Source organism: Oratosquilla oratoria, chromosome 12, assembly GCF_046742065.1.
Source record: "Oratosquilla oratoria isolate Oo_2021 chromosome 12, ASM4674206v1, whole genome shotgun sequence".
In the NCBI taxonomy this organism is placed as follows: Eukaryota; Metazoa; Arthropoda; class Malacostraca; order Stomatopoda; family Squillidae; genus Oratosquilla; species Oratosquilla oratoria.
Window position 1 is genome coordinate 42,421,014 of NC_134788.1, and position 15,013 is coordinate 42,436,026.

Consider the following 15,013-nt stretch of genomic DNA (forward strand, 5'->3'; position numbering starts at 1 on the left):
AATCATTTATAAAGGAGAGAGAGAGAGAGAGAGAGGGGGGGGGAGAAGGAATGAGATAGAAAAAGAGGAGAGAGGTAGGTGGAGGCAGGGAGGGGAGGGAGAGGAGGGAGGAAGGGAGAAGAGGGAGATATGGGAGGGAGAGGAGGATGGCAGAGGGGAAGGAGGGAGGGAGGGAGAGAGGAGGGAGGGAGGGAGAGAGGAGGGAGGGAGGAGGGGGGATTCCCGAGGTGATAATAAAGTGATACTTAGATAATGGTGACGAATGTGAGGAGGAAGAGGAAGATGAGGGAGGAGGAAGAGGATGGAGGAGGATGGAGGAGGAGGAGGATGGAGGAAGAGGAAGAAGAGGGAGGGGGAGTAAGAGAAAGAAGAGAAAGAACAGATGGAGGAAGAAGAGGGAGGAGGGAGGAGGAAAAAGAGGATGAAGAGGAAGAACAGGTGGAGAAAGACGAGTAGGAACGGGGAGGAGAGAGGAAGGAGGAGGAGGATGAAGTGGAAGAACAAGTGGAGGAAGAAGAGGGAGGAGGAGGAGGAGGAGGGAGGAGATGATAGAGAAGAACAGGTGGAGGAAGAGGAATAGAAATGGGGAGGAGGAAGAGGAATAGAAATGTGAAGGAGGAAGAGGAGGAAGAAGAGGGAAGAGGGAGGAAGAGGGAGGAGGAGGAGGAGGGATGATGAAGAAGAGGATGAAGAGGAAGAACAGGTGGAGAACGACGAGAGTAGGAACAGGGAGGAGAGAGGAAGGAGAGAGGAAGGAGGAGGAGGTGGAGAAGGAGGAGGAGGAGGTGGAGAAGGAGGAGGAGGAGGGAAGACAAGATGGCGGAAGCGGCGGTGCCATCTGCAGAGGGCGGTGGCACCAGCTGGCGGCAGCTCGGGAACACCAGCTGTCCCATAAATTCGCCCACGGAAGGGCTGACAGCAAAACACGCGCAGTCAGCCTGTCAGCCAGCCACTGGGGCTGACAGGAAGGCAGGCAGGCACCGGGGGGGGGGGGGGAAAGGAGGGGGAAAGGGGGGATATGACACCAATATACCCCCTATCCCCCCACTCTTCTTTCTCTATATATACATAATCCCCATCTGTGTATTTTATACATACTCGTGTATGTATGTATATATATATATATATATATATTAGGAGCTCTGCCTTGGGATTCGAACCTTGACCTATGCGTGCATAATCACAAAGCCAAGACGCACAGGTCAGGGTTCCAATCCCTTGGCAGTTTCTAAAATTGTTCAATCTGTCTTAAACATACACAACACACACACACACACACATATATATATATATATTATATTATATATATATATCATATACACGCATATATGCAATAAAAACAGTATGAAAGTGTGTTCACAAATACAGGAGTAACCACCACGAAAAATTAAACTAACGAGGCGGAGCGCTTTCGTATATTATCTCAGGAAATAGATTTAATTTGGAAGTGGGTAGAAACAACTTGGCCCACCGTGTAGTTAATGAATGGAAAAAACTTCCTGCAGAGTCGGTACAACGTAGTTCAGTTCGAAGCTTTAAGATTCGTTTAGATAAACACCTAAGCAACATGCTGTAATTACTATCATTTATTTTATATTACTTGTTTATTTGTTTGCTAATATTTGTCTGATTATTTGCTTGATTTTTATTTATTATTATTTATGTCAATTTATCATTATTTACGATTTACCTGTTTGCTTATTATTTAGCAATACCTATGCATTTTTTTTTATAATTTTTATTTTTATCTACCCTTATTTTTTTTCCGAATCCGACCTAGTTATGGACCAAAAGGTCTGTCGGCATGCTCTGCCTTTATAATCCCTTGTAATCCTTTGTAATAGCACTGAAGACGTAATTATATGAAAGCGCTCCGTTTCGTTATTTCATTTTTCATGGTTGTTACTTCCGCATATTATATATATATATATATATATATATATATATATATATATATATAGACACACACACGGATGCAAACACAGCACTACAGTAGATAGGGTCACCTACGAGGTCTTTTTCGGGAGGATAACTGTCGATCACGAGTCCAACACGTGGTCCAAGATCGTGGACAGAGAGACACACACAAACAATCGAGCGAAATACAAAACAAAACATAACGAAACAAATGTACATTTTCGCCAAATGTTACGAAATGTCTTAAATGTCCAAGTGAAGGTCGAGAGAGAAAGAAAGAGGAATGTGTATTTTTCTTCTTCTTTCAAAGTGTTTATTTCTTTATACTTTTCGTACAACTCTAGGTCGTGTGTGTGTGTGTGTGTGTGTGTGTGTGTGTGTGTGTGTGTGTGTGTGCGCGCGCGCATATCCTTTCAATAATACACTAAAAAAATTGCAAAAAATGTAACACCAATAAAACAAGTAGGCTACCTCAAGGCTTTCCCTCCTTTACGTAGATACAGAGGATGAAGAGGAAGGAAGAGGAGGGCGGAAGAGGAGGAGGAGAGAGAAAAGGGAGGGAAGGGAGAAAGGAGGGAGACGGGGGAGGAAGAGGGAGAGAGGAAGAGGGAAGAGGGAGAGAGGAAGAAGGGAGGAAGAGGGAGAGAGGGGGAGGGAGAAAGAGGAGAGGAGGAAGAGGAAGAAAAGGAATGGGGAACAAGGAAATGGGAAGATGATAGAGGGAGGGAGGTAAGGAGGAAGAGGTAAAGGAAGAGAGGGAAGAGGAGGAAGGGAAAGAAGAGGAGGAAGGAAAGGAAGAGGAGATGGACGAGAAGGAAGAGATGGACGAGGAAGAGGAGGACGAGGAGTAGGAAGAGGAGGAGGAGGAAGAGGAGGAGGAGGAAGAAAAGAAAGAGGGGATGGGCGAAGAGGAGGAAGAGAAGGGAGAGGAGAGGAGGAAGAGGAGAAGGAAGAGGAGAGGAGGAAGAGGAGAAGGAAGAGAAGAGGAGGAAGAGAAGCCAGGCAAGAAATCCAGTTACCAATTAGCCTTCCCATCTGAGGGGGAGGGGGGAGAGAAAGAAAACCCGTGGATGTCAGCGTCTTCTCCCCCTTGCCCCCAATCTCTTCCTCCTCCCCATCCCCCCATATCTCATCCATTATCCCCCCATACTGTGCCGTCGACTACTCATCTCCCCTCCTCCACATATAACCCCCCCTTTTCTCCCCCCTCGTGCTCCTTTCCTCCCCAATATAACCCCCCAAATTTTTCTCCCTCTATACACATCCATTCAACCCCCCGCATAATCCCCCCATCATCCCTCCCCCTCTTGTTCGCTTATTCATCCTTCCCCCCAACGCCCTCTCCCCGCTTCCTCTTGTCTTTCATCCTATTATTTCTCTATTTTAATCTTCCTATTTATCTTCCTCTTCCTATTTACTGTCAAACTATTTCTTTCATGTCTTCCTATTTTTCTTCTTCCTGTTAGTCTTATTCTCGCTCGTCTTCCTATTTATCTTCTTCTTCTCTTCCCCATTCCTATTTACTGTCAAACTATTTCTTTCATGTCTTCCTATTTTTCTTCTTCCTGTTTGTCTTATTCTCACTCGTCTTCCTATTTATCTTCCTCTTCTTCTCTTCCCCTTCCTATTTACTGTCAAACTATTTCTTTCATGTCTTCCTATTTTTCTTCTTCGTGTTAGTCTTATTCTCACTCGTCTTCCTATTTATCTTCCTCTTCTTCCCTTCCCCTTCCTATTTACTGTCACACTATTTTTTTCATGTCTTCCTATTTTTCTTCTTCCTGTTGGTCTTATTCTCACTCGTCTTCCTATTTATCTTCCTCTTCTCTTCCCCTTCCTATTTACTGTCAAACTATTTCTTTCATGTCTTCCTATTTTTCTTCTTCGTGTTAGTCTTATTCTCACTCGTCTTCCTATTTATCTTCCTCTTCTTCTCTTCCCCTTCCTATTTACTGTCAAACTATTTCTTTCATGTCTTCCTATTTTTCTTATTCCTGTTAGTCTTATTCTCACTCGTCTTCCGTCTGGGGTATTGGCTGCATGTTATTGTGGCAAAGTGGCATGCAGTTGATACTTTAGGGTCTATATGGGGCGCCCCTACGGACCAGAGCCACACATCATTTTGGCTGTGATAGAGGAAAACTCTGTTCATAGCGAAATGATGACACTTTTATACTACGACTGTCCCTCCGTTATGCTGTCCCCCAACACTTTCTTACTTTCCGGTACAATTTCTCTGAATATTCATTTCCTTTTTCGCCTACCTTCCCTGTGGTGGGGGAAAAGAATACTGCCACCAAGTATTTCCACTTGGATCGTAAGAGGCGAGAAGAAAGGGACGGGGAGTGGGACTAGGCATCCTTCTCCTTGTAGCTTCACAGTGGACATTCCTAAAAGAAAAAGCAAAGGCATAAGAGGGTCTGGGAGTTTTCCGACCAGCACCCTAAGGTTTGGGTCTTTTAATGTGCGTGGATGTGGTACAGATGAGAGTAAAAGGGAAGGGATAGGTTGTATGTTTGTGAGAAGAAAGATGGATGTGTTGGCTTTGAGTGAAACTAAGTTGAAAGGGAAGGGCGAGTGTAAGTGGGGGGTTATCAGGAGTGAAGAAAGGGCGAGGGAGGGAAGGGGTGGCTATTCTAGTAAGTGAAGAGATAGGTAAACGTGTAGTGGAGTGGAAGGAGATTTCCTCAAGGATAATGTGGATGATGGTGAAACTGGGAAAGGAGATGTGGGTCTTTGTAAGTGCATATGGGCCTGGCAGTGAGAAGAGTGTAGAAGAAAGGGAGGCCTTTTGGATAGATTTAAATGAGTGCATAGAGGATTTAGGGAGAAATATCAATGTAATAGTACTGGGAGACCTTAATGCTAGGGTTAGGAAATGATCCAATTGATGGAGTGGTTGGGAAATGTGGAGTTCCAGGAAAGAATCGTAGTGGAGAGTTGGTGGAAATGTGTCTAGAGAGTTGATGATAGCAAATACAGTGTTTCGGAAGAAAGTCAAGCATAAGTACACATGGGAGAGGGTGGTGGAGGGAAGGGTGGTAGATAGAGCGTTAATGGACTATGTAGTGGTAAATAGGATTATAATATGAAGAGTTAGGGATGTACATGTGCTAAGGGGAGAGGGTGGGGGAATATCAGATCATTTTTTGGTGGAAAGTAAGTTGAGAGTGGAGGATAGATGGAGGAAGAGGAAAGGGACAAAAGGTAGGGAGGTGCTTAGAGTGAACTCTTTAAATGAAAAGGAAAAAGAGGAGTACAAGAAGAATCTGAAGGAGTGGGAGGGAGTGATGGATAGAGTAGAACTAGGTGTGGAGGAATGGGGATGGTTCAAGGAGGGAGTCACAAAGTGTGCAAAGATGGTGTGTGGAACAAGGACAGGAGGAAATAGAAGAAAGGGTAGTGAATGGTGGGATGAGGAAACAAAGAAGGTTGTAGAAGAGAAGAAGCGAGCTTACACGGATTGGTTACAAAATAGGACGAGGGAGTCATATGAGAGGTACAAAGAAAAGAAAAGAGAAGTAAAGCAAAAGGTAAAGGAGGCAAAGAGGAGAGCAGATGTGAAATGGGGGTAAGAGTATGACAGAAAATTTTGAAAGTAATAAAAAGATGTTTTGGAAAGAAATTGAGAGAGGAAGAGGAGGCGAATCAAGTAGAGAAGAAAAGGTAAAAGGTGCAGATGGAGAGATGATAATGGAAGAGAAGGCAGTAAGGGGAAGATGGGCAGAATATTTTAGGGAGTTGCTATATGTGAAGGAAGATAGGGAGAGAAAGATAGCTGCAGTGGGAAATGCTAAGAAAATGAGAGTGATGAGTGAGGAAAATTGAGGAGAAATAAGAAAGGATGAAGTGAAGGCAGTTGTTAAGATGATGAAAGCAGGTAAGGCACCTGATCTGGATGGATGCCATGCAGAATGTCTAAAAAAAAAAAAGGAGGAACAGTGATGGTGGACTGGCTGGTGAGGTTATTTAATGTTTGCTGGAGAGAGGGTAGAGTGCCGGAGGACTGGAGGAGTGCCTGTATAGTTCCACTTTACAAGGGTAAAGGGGACAAATGTGAATGTAGTAGTTTCAGAGGGATTAGCTTGTTAAGTGTAGTTGGGAAGGCTTATGGGAGGATCTTGATTGAGAGGATTAGGAGAGGAACAGAGGGAGTAATTGGTGAGGAACAGTGTGGATTTAGATCGGGTAGAGGTTGTGTAGATCAGATTTTTGTGGTAAGGCAGATATGTGAGAAAGCTATAGGAAAGGGGAAGGATGTTTTTTGGGGCCTTTATGGATCTGGAAAAGGCTTACGACAGGGTAGACAGAAAGGCACCGTGGGAGGTTATGCGGATATACGGGATAGGAGGAAAATTTCTAGGAGCTGTCAAGAGTTTTTATGAGAGTAGTAGAGCTTGTGTCAGGATTAGAAATGGAGAGAGTGAGTGGTTCGAGGTAAAGGTGGGACTTCGTCAAGGATGCGTTATGTCGCCCTGGCTGTTCAACTTATACATGGATGGGGTAGTGCGAGAGGTAAATGCAAGGGTAGTGGGTCAGGGATTGGAGATGGTTAAAGAAAATGGAAAAAACAAGGAGGTGAGCCAGCTGTTGTTTGCGGTCGACACTGCGCTTGTGGCAGGATCGGAGGAGGGATTGAGGAAGTTGGTGACAGAGTTTGGGAGAGTGTGTGATAGAAGAAAGTTGAAGATAAATGTGGGTAAAAGGTGATTAGATGTACAAGGGGTGAAAGTGGCAGTAGTCCGGAAGAGAGCATTAAGGGAGAGCGACTGGAAGAAGTGGATAGTTTTAGATACTTGGGTGCAAATGTGGCAGGGAAAGATGGAGTGAAAGTGGAGGTAGAATGTAGATTGAGAGAAGCGAGTAAATGCCTTGGTGGATTAAAAAGTGTAATGAGGAATAGACATTTGGGAATGGATGCGAAGAGGAGACTGTATGAAGGAGTGATTGTGCCAACAGCACTGTATGGGGCAGAAACATGGAACATAAGAGAGGAAGAGAGAAGGAGTTTGAATGTGTTTGAGATGAGGTGTCCGAGAAGTATGATGGGGGTTACTAAGCTAGAGAGAGAAATGAGGAGGTGAGGGGGAGAACAGGGGTGGAAAGGGGGTTGGGAGATAGGGTTGATGAAAGAGTATTAGGATGGTTTGGACACATGAAAAGAATGAGTGAAGACTAGTAAAAGAGGTATGGAAGGCAGATGTAGAGGGAGTGAACATGAGGGGACGTCCTAGGATGAGGTGGATGGATGGGGTGAAGGGGGCTTTGGGGAAGAGGGGAATGTCTGTTGAGGAAGGACGGGAGAGGACAGAAGACAGGGGTGAATGGAGAATGGTTGTATATGGATGATGTTGTGATGGATGAGGTGGAATGGGCGGGGGGATGGAGGTGAGGTAGTATGTGTGAGCAAATTTGACGCAGCCCAAAGGGATTTCTCCCCGTCTTCTCCTTTATGCATGGGGGGACGGACAGGGGGGTCGGACAGGGGGGTCGCCGATTTAATGAAGCGGCCTTGCTGTGGATGTGCTGTGTCTTGCGACTCTGTTTCTGACCCAGGGCAGTGGACAAGGTGCAGGAATGACCCGTCATCCAGGAGGTGCTAAGATGAGAGGGAGGGTGGAGGGGTGTGGAGTGTATTTAGGGATGGAATGGGTGGGAATGATTTTATGCCTTTTCCTTTTTGGCTACCTCCCTTGTAAGGGGGAAAAAGCCTTGGTATATGTCTGTATGTATGTCTTCCTATTCATCTTCCTCTTCTTCCTATTCTTCTCTTCCCCTTCCTATTTACTGTCAAACTATTTCTTTCACGTCTTCCTATTTTTCTTCTTCCTGTTAGTCTTATTCTCCCTCGTCTTCCTATTTATCTTCCTCTTCTTCTCTTCCCCTTCCTATTATTGTATTCCTCCTCATCTTCCTTCTTCCTCGTCTTCCTATCTCTCGTCTACACGGATAGAAACGCTGGTTCACCATGGCCTTGGATCACGTATTGGACTCGTGATCGACAGCTATTTCCCTCACGGATGAGAGCTCAGAGCTCATATATATATGACCGATCTATGGGTCATACACACAACCCAACTCCCCGCCCACGAGATTTGGAGTAACGACTCGCAGCGATACTGAAATCATTTCAGCCCTGGGCGGGATTCGAACCAGGACCGCCGTATTGGCGGCCGCGATCGCTATCACTGTGTGTGTGTGTGTGTGTGTGTGTACGAGCCCGTGAAGGCCACGGATAGGTCAACCGAACGAGCTCTCATCCGGCGAATATCTGTTGTCGATCCCATGCCCAGCACATGACCTAAGCCCATTATTGATCCCTCACACAAATCTAGTTAATAATTATCACCTTCACGTAAGCACAGATGTGTATTTTCTCGTGTATTTTTTTTCGTATTTATCGTCTGTCTTTTGCTCACTAAGCTCCCTCTATTATGACGTCACTTCTTCCAATTATGACGTCACATGTATCTGTAATCCGAAATGACGTAAGGAGCCAACACCAGGAGACGCTGAGTAGCTGCGGCCGAAGCCGTCACCTTTGCCATATATATATATATATATTATATACACACACATTTATCAACCACAATTCACTTTAATTGTAAGCCAACAACATCGAGAAACTCGAGGAGGCATACATGTAGAAACTGAAACGTGGTACAGCCAAGAACTCGAACCTGAGCTAGCGTGTGACAAGTGATAGTGACTTAACCGATTGCGCCATCAAGAGAGTTAATATATATATATATATATAATTGTGTGTGTGTGTGTGTGCGCGCGCGCGCGCTTTAGGGGCCTTGCGGCAGGTAACAGACGGCCACTGCTGGGAATTGAACCGGGCAGGACTCGAACCCACGACTAAGCGAATGCGAGACCAGCACTCTTCCATTTACAAATAAACAAAGAAAATAAACAAAAAATGATTAGATACAAAATAATAACTACAAAATCATACTAATAAAAAAAAAAATAACTACAAATAATAATAATAAATAATCTCGAAATATTTACTTAAAAACGTCCTGGGAATTGTGTCGAGAGTTGGTCCGCACACTAGTCTGTCGCCAGCTGTTGGCGTCGGCGTGAGCTTCGTCTTGCCACCAACCTGGAAAGAGCGAGAAAAGCTGGTCAGCTGTTGGCGCCAAAACCATCTGTGGCAGGCTTGAGCGAGTTCCTTCTGGCTCAAGATTAACTCGCCATCCTAAACTCCCACGAAGTGTTAAGTGAAAAACCCCTTGTAAGACAAAGCCCTGTCAGTTGTGGGAAGCCACCGCTTTTTTTTTTTTTTTTTTTTTTTGGGTGGCCGATGTTTAGGTTGCCTCCCCGTCTAGACAAGGCTATCCAGAACCAAGGCAAAACCCACACCACCGCGCAGCCCCTCAAGAGGGGAATGTCTGTTGAGCAGTGAAGGGAGAGGGCAGGGGAGACGGGCTAGTGTAGAATGGTTGTGCTGTGCCTTACTGCATTGCTTCCGACCCTTCTGGGCAGTGGGCGGGACGGAGGGATGACCCGTCATCCACGAGGAGCTAAGATGGGAAAGGGGGGTAAGTGCGGTGGGGAGTGGGATGGGTGACTTCCAGTTGGCTACCCCCCTTATATGGGGGAAAATGCTCCATGTTTATAGATAATAATTATTTGTTCCATGGGGTCCAGCCCGGTCGTGTCGTCGCCTCCCTTGACCAAAAGGGGGCATATCAACAACACCAATAATAATAATAAACATTATTATCATTACATCTTGGGGTAGTCTTCTCTCTGATACAATTTTCGTTAAATTCGATAGCCGCTGACGATCTGTGTAGCTGACCGCTCAAAATTGCGGAAGACATTTTTTTCCTTTCATTGTTCAATGTGGAACGGAAGTTTCCGATATTCATCTGTTCACAGATAATATCGGAAACTTCCGTTTTATATTGAACAATGAGGGGAAAAAAAAATGTCTTCCGCAATCGTCAGAACGTCAGCGGCTATCCAACTTAACAAAAATATTATTAGATCATATATGGATGAATAACGATAAAAACCCGCTCATTACTTTCTTGGGTAAAGATGCCCACAAGTAAACATGACCGAAAACGTGACCACCTTGAAGGAGGTAAACACAACATTCACGATGAGAGAATAAAATAAATAAATAAATAAAATCATAATAATAATAGTAGTAGTAAATAATGCACAAGGAATTATATCTAACAAAAATAACATTATTTTCTTAATGCCCGATAAAAAAATAAATAAAAAATAGAATAATAAAATAATAATAAAGAATGAGCGCAACTGACATGTCACAGGAATTTATTTTAAGAGCTCTCACAACCAAGAGAGTGAGAGTGAGAGTGAGAGAGAGAGAGAGAGAGGGGGGGGGGTTGGAGATGCTTTGGATAAACAGCTGGGAACACTTAATCTACAGTCGTGATTTCAAACAGTGACAGTGTGTGTGTGTGTGTGTGTGTGAGAGAGAGAGAGAGAGAGAGAGGATTGTCTCCAGCGCCTCTATCCTTTTTGGAGTCACTGAGGCAAAACGGAAGAGATGCCCCCCTTCCCCCCCACAAAAAAGCTAACAAATTTTAAGTTAATTTCCCCCCCCCCATCCCCACCCCACCGTCATTTAATCAAAGAATTCACAGCAAGAAAATCATCCTATACTGATGACAGAAGAGGAGAGAAAGGAGGGGAGGGAGAGGGAGGGAGAGGGAGGGAGAGGAGGAGAGTTAGAGGGGATGGGGGGAAGGGAAGGAGGGCTGGGGAGAAGGAGAGGAGAGGGTGGGGGAGGGAAAGGGGGAGAAGGAAGAAGGGGGAGAGGGGAGAGGAGAGGAGAAGAATGAGAAAGGGAGGGGAGGGATGGGGAGAGGGAATGAGAAGGGGGAGAGGGAATGAGAAGGGGGAGAGGGGGGAGAAAGAGGGGGAGAGGGGGGAGAGGGGGGAGTTGGCAGACCCGGTTGTGCTACGAGAGGACGGAACGCTTGTGTTGTTCATCTTTTCACACTTTTACAAATGCGTCGCTTTCACAATCGGGAAAAATAACAAAAATAATAAATAGATAAAAATAACAACCGGGAAAATACAAAAATAAAATAATAGTAATAATAACAACAACATTCGGGAAAAATACAATAAAATAAATAAATTAAATAAAAAATGTATAAATAAAAATAATCGTAAAAAATACAAAAAATAAAATAAAAATAAAATATAAAAATATTGAAATAAAACAAAACAAATGAAGAAATTAATCATAAAATCTAACAAATAACAACTAAATACCAATGGCTTCTTCCCCCCATATAAAGGGGGGGGTTAGCCAACTGAAAGACACCCAACCATCCCATCTTAACAACATACAAATAAAAAACTAAAATACATAATAATTCAATAATTAACAAATTCAGTTCCTCTCTCCCCTCACTCGCTATCTACAAAGGCTGTGCATGCAGACAGGAGACCTATTGGTCCATATCTAAGTCGGATGCGAAAAAAAACATAATAAGAATAAATAAAAACTATAATAATGTAAATAACAAATAAAAACATAAATAAATGCATAGGTATAGTTAAATGATAAACAAACAGGTAAATGGCAAACAATAATAAATTGACATATAACTAATAATAAATGAGAGGGGAAGAGAGGGTAAGGAGGAAGAGTGGGGAAGAGAGGGAGAGAGAGGGTAAAGGGGAAGAGAGGATAAGGAGGAAGAGAGGGAAAGAGGGGAAGAGAGGATACGGAGGAAGAGAGGGAAACAGGGGAAGAGAGGGAGAGGGTAAAGGGGAAGAGAGGGGAAGAGAAAGGAAGAGGGGAAGAGAGGGTAAAGGGGAAGAGAAGGGAAGAGGGGAAGAGAGGGTAAGGAAGAGATGGGAAGAGGGAAGAGAGGGTAAGGTAGAAGAGATGGGAAGAGAGGGTAAGGAAGAAGAGAGGGGAAGAGAAAGGAAGAAGGGAAGAGAGGGTAAAGGGGAAGAGAAGGGAAGAGAAAGGAAGAGGGGAAGAGAGGGAAAGGAAGAAGAGATGGGAAGAGGAGAAGAGAGGGTAAGGAGGAAGAGAGAGTAAAGGGGAAGAGAAGGGAAGAGGGGAAGAGAGGGTAAGGAAGAAGAGAGGGGAAAAGAAAGGAAGAGGGGAAGAGAAGGGAAGAGGGGAAGAGAAGGGAAGAGGGGAAGAGAAGGGAAGAGAGGGTAAGGAGGAAGAGAGGGGAAGAGAGGGTGAGGAAGAAGAGAGGGGAAGAGAGAGGGTAAAGGGGGGAAGAGAGGGAGAGGGTAAAGGGGAAGAGAGGGGAAGAGGGAAAGAGAGGGTAAAGGGGAAGAGAGGGGAAGAGAAGGGAAGAGGGGAAGAGAGGGGAAGAAAGGGAGAGAGAGGGTAAAGGGGAAGAGAGGATAAGGAGGAAGAGAGGGGAAGAGAGGGTAAGGAAGAAGAGAGGGGAAGAGAGGGAAGAGAAGGTAAGGAGGAAGAGAGGATAAGGAGGAAGAGAGGGGAAGAGAAGGGAAGAGGGGAAGAGAGGGTAAGGAAGAAGATAGGGGAAGAGAGGGTAAGGAGGATGAGAGGGGAAGAGGGGAAGGGAGGGAGAAAGAGGGTTAAGGGGAAGAGAGGGTAAGGAGGAAGAGAGGGAAAGTGGGGAAGAGAGGGTAAGGAGGAAGAGAGGGGAAGAGAGGGTAAGGAGGAAGAGAGGGGAAGAGAGGGGAAGAAAGGGAGAGAGGGTAAAGGGGAAGAGAGGATAAGAAGGAAGAGAGGGAAAGAGGGGAAGAGAGGGTAAAGAGGGGAAGAGAGGGTAAAGAGGGGAAGAGAGGGGAAGAGAGGGTAAGGAGGAAGAGAGGGGAAGAGAAGGGAAGAGAGGGGAAGAGAGGGTGAGGAGGAAGAGAGGGGAAGAGAAGGGAAGAGAGGGGAAGAGAGGGTGAGGAAGAAGAGGGGGAAGAGAGAGGGTAAAGAGGAAGAGAGGATAAGGAGGAAGAGAGGGGAAGAGAGGTGAACAGGGGGTAAAGGGGGGAAGAGAGGGGAAGGAGGAAGAGAGGTAACAAAGGGAAGAGAGGAGGAAGAGAGGGGAAGAGGGAAAGAGAGGGTAAGGAGGAAGAGGGGAAGAAGGGAAGGGCCGGGGGTGGAAGACTCCAATCCCCCCCCCCAGAAGCTCTCCCCCTTGGCCCCCCACCACGCCTCCAATCCACCGCTGGAATTGACCGCGCGCGGAGACGCGCACACAAAATCATCTTCGGCGGTCGCGCACGCGTCGACTGGGGGGGACAAGGGGGGGGATGGGAGAATAGGAAGAGGAATGGGAAGAGGAATAGGCAGAAGATGAGACATGGGAATACAAGGAATGGGATAGGTATTGGGGAGGATGAAGAAGGGAGGGAGGGAGGGAGGAGGAGGAAGAGGAGGAGAAGCAGAACTCTGCATTTCGGTCGATAGGACGATCGTTACAGAGGAGGAGAGAGGAGGAGGAGAGAGCAAGAGAGAGGAGAGAACGCACGCACACACACACAGTGAAGCGTGCTTCTTCTCTCTCTCTCTCTCTCTCTCTCTCTCTTTCGGGCGGTGTCCTCGCCACTAACACGCCACTAAGTCGGCGGCTTCCACTCACTCGCGCCACTAATACGACCGTCACACTTACTGACAACACCTCCCACTAAAAAATTATATATATATATATATATATATATATATATACACACACACACATATATATATATATGCACACACACACGCATACATACAACCCCAAAAACAAAAAATATACACACAACCCCCGAAAAACATAATAAAATATTACATGTACGTACACACACATATACACATGCATACATACACACCACACCCCAAAAACAGAAAACAAACTATATATTATATATATATATATATATATATATATATATATATATACACACAACCCTCATTTCCTCCCCAACCCCCAACCAAGCTCCCCAACCTCTCCCCAGATTCTTCCCACCACCACCCGGATAGGGGGGAAGGTGAGGGGAGGGGGGTGATCTGCGCAGCGCGTGTTCCACAAGGAGGCGCCAAGCCAACCTACGAGGAGAGGAGGAGGGTGAAGAAGAGGAGGAGGGCAAGGAGGAAGACAAAGAAGAGACGGAGAAGGAGGAGGAGGAGGAGGACGAAGAGGGTAAAGGAAGAGGAGGAGGGGAGAGGAGGAGGGGAGTGGAGGGGTGAGGGGAAGAGAGGAGGGCAAGGAGGAAGACAAAGAAGAGGGGAGAGGAAGAGGAGGGGAAGGGGGGAGAGGGAGGGAGGAGGGGAAGGCACGCCCCCAAGGAAGGGGGGAGAAAGGGTGGGAGGGAGAGAGGGAGGAAAGGAGGGAGTGAAGGAAGGGGGAGGGATGGAGGGAAGGAGAGGAGGGGAAGGAGAGGAGGGGAAGGGGAGGAGGAAAGGGAGAGGGAGTGAGGGAGGAGAGTAGAGGAGGGGAAGGGAAGGGAAGGGAAGGAGGAAAGGGGGAGGGAGGGAGAGGAGTGAGGGAGGGTGGGAAGGAGGGATGGAGGGAAGGAGAGGAGGGGGAAGGGAGGGAGGAAGGGTGGGAAGGAGGGAGGAAAGGGGGGAGGAAAGGGGAGTGAGGGAGGAAAGGGGGAGTGAGGGAGGAAAGGAGGGAGGGAGGAAAGGAGGGAGTGAGGGAGGAAAGTAGAGTAGAGGAGGGGAAGGGAAGGGAAGGGAAGGAGGAAAGGGGGAGGGAAGGAGGAAAGGAGAGGAAGGGAAAGAGGAAAGGGGGAGGGAAGGAGGAAAGGGGGAGGGAGGGAGGGAAGGAGAGGAGGGAGGGAAGGAGAGGAGTGAGGAAGGGAGTGAGGGAGGGTGGGAAGGAGGGATGGAGGGAAGGAGAGGAGGGGGAAAGGAAGGAGGAAGGGTGGGAAGGAGGGAGAAAGTGAAGTAGAGGAGGGGGAAGGGAGTGAGGGAGGGTGGGAGGGAGGAAAGGGGGGAGTGAGGGAGGGAAGGAGAGGAGGGGAGGGGAAGGAGGAAAGGGGGAGGGAGTGAGGGAGGGGAGGAGAGGAGGGGGAAGGGAGTGAGAGAGATTGGGAAGGAGTAAGGGGGGAAGGGGGAGTGAGGGAAGGAAGGAGAGGAGGAAGGAGGGAGTGAGGGAGGAAAAGAGGGAGTGAGGGAAGGAAGGAG

The 15,013-nt window shown here is 46.6% G+C and overlaps 1 protein-coding gene across 16 annotated transcripts in view; it reads right to left on the bottom strand.

Moving 5' to 3' along the window:
- Positions 1–15,013, bottom strand: part of LOC143031548 (ELAV-like protein 1) — a 486,883-nt gene that overhangs the window by 164,558 nt on the left and 307,312 nt on the right. For 14 of the 16 annotated variants that reach the window (XM_076195544.1, XM_076195556.1, XM_076195553.1 and 11 more), the window contains one exon: positions 8,932–9,025. The exons of the other annotated variants lie outside the window; for them this stretch is intronic. The gene's annotated coding sequence lies outside the window, so the exon portion shown is untranslated. The remainder of the gene's footprint in view (positions 1–8,931; positions 9,026–15,013) is intronic. 16 annotated transcript variants of the gene reach the window in all.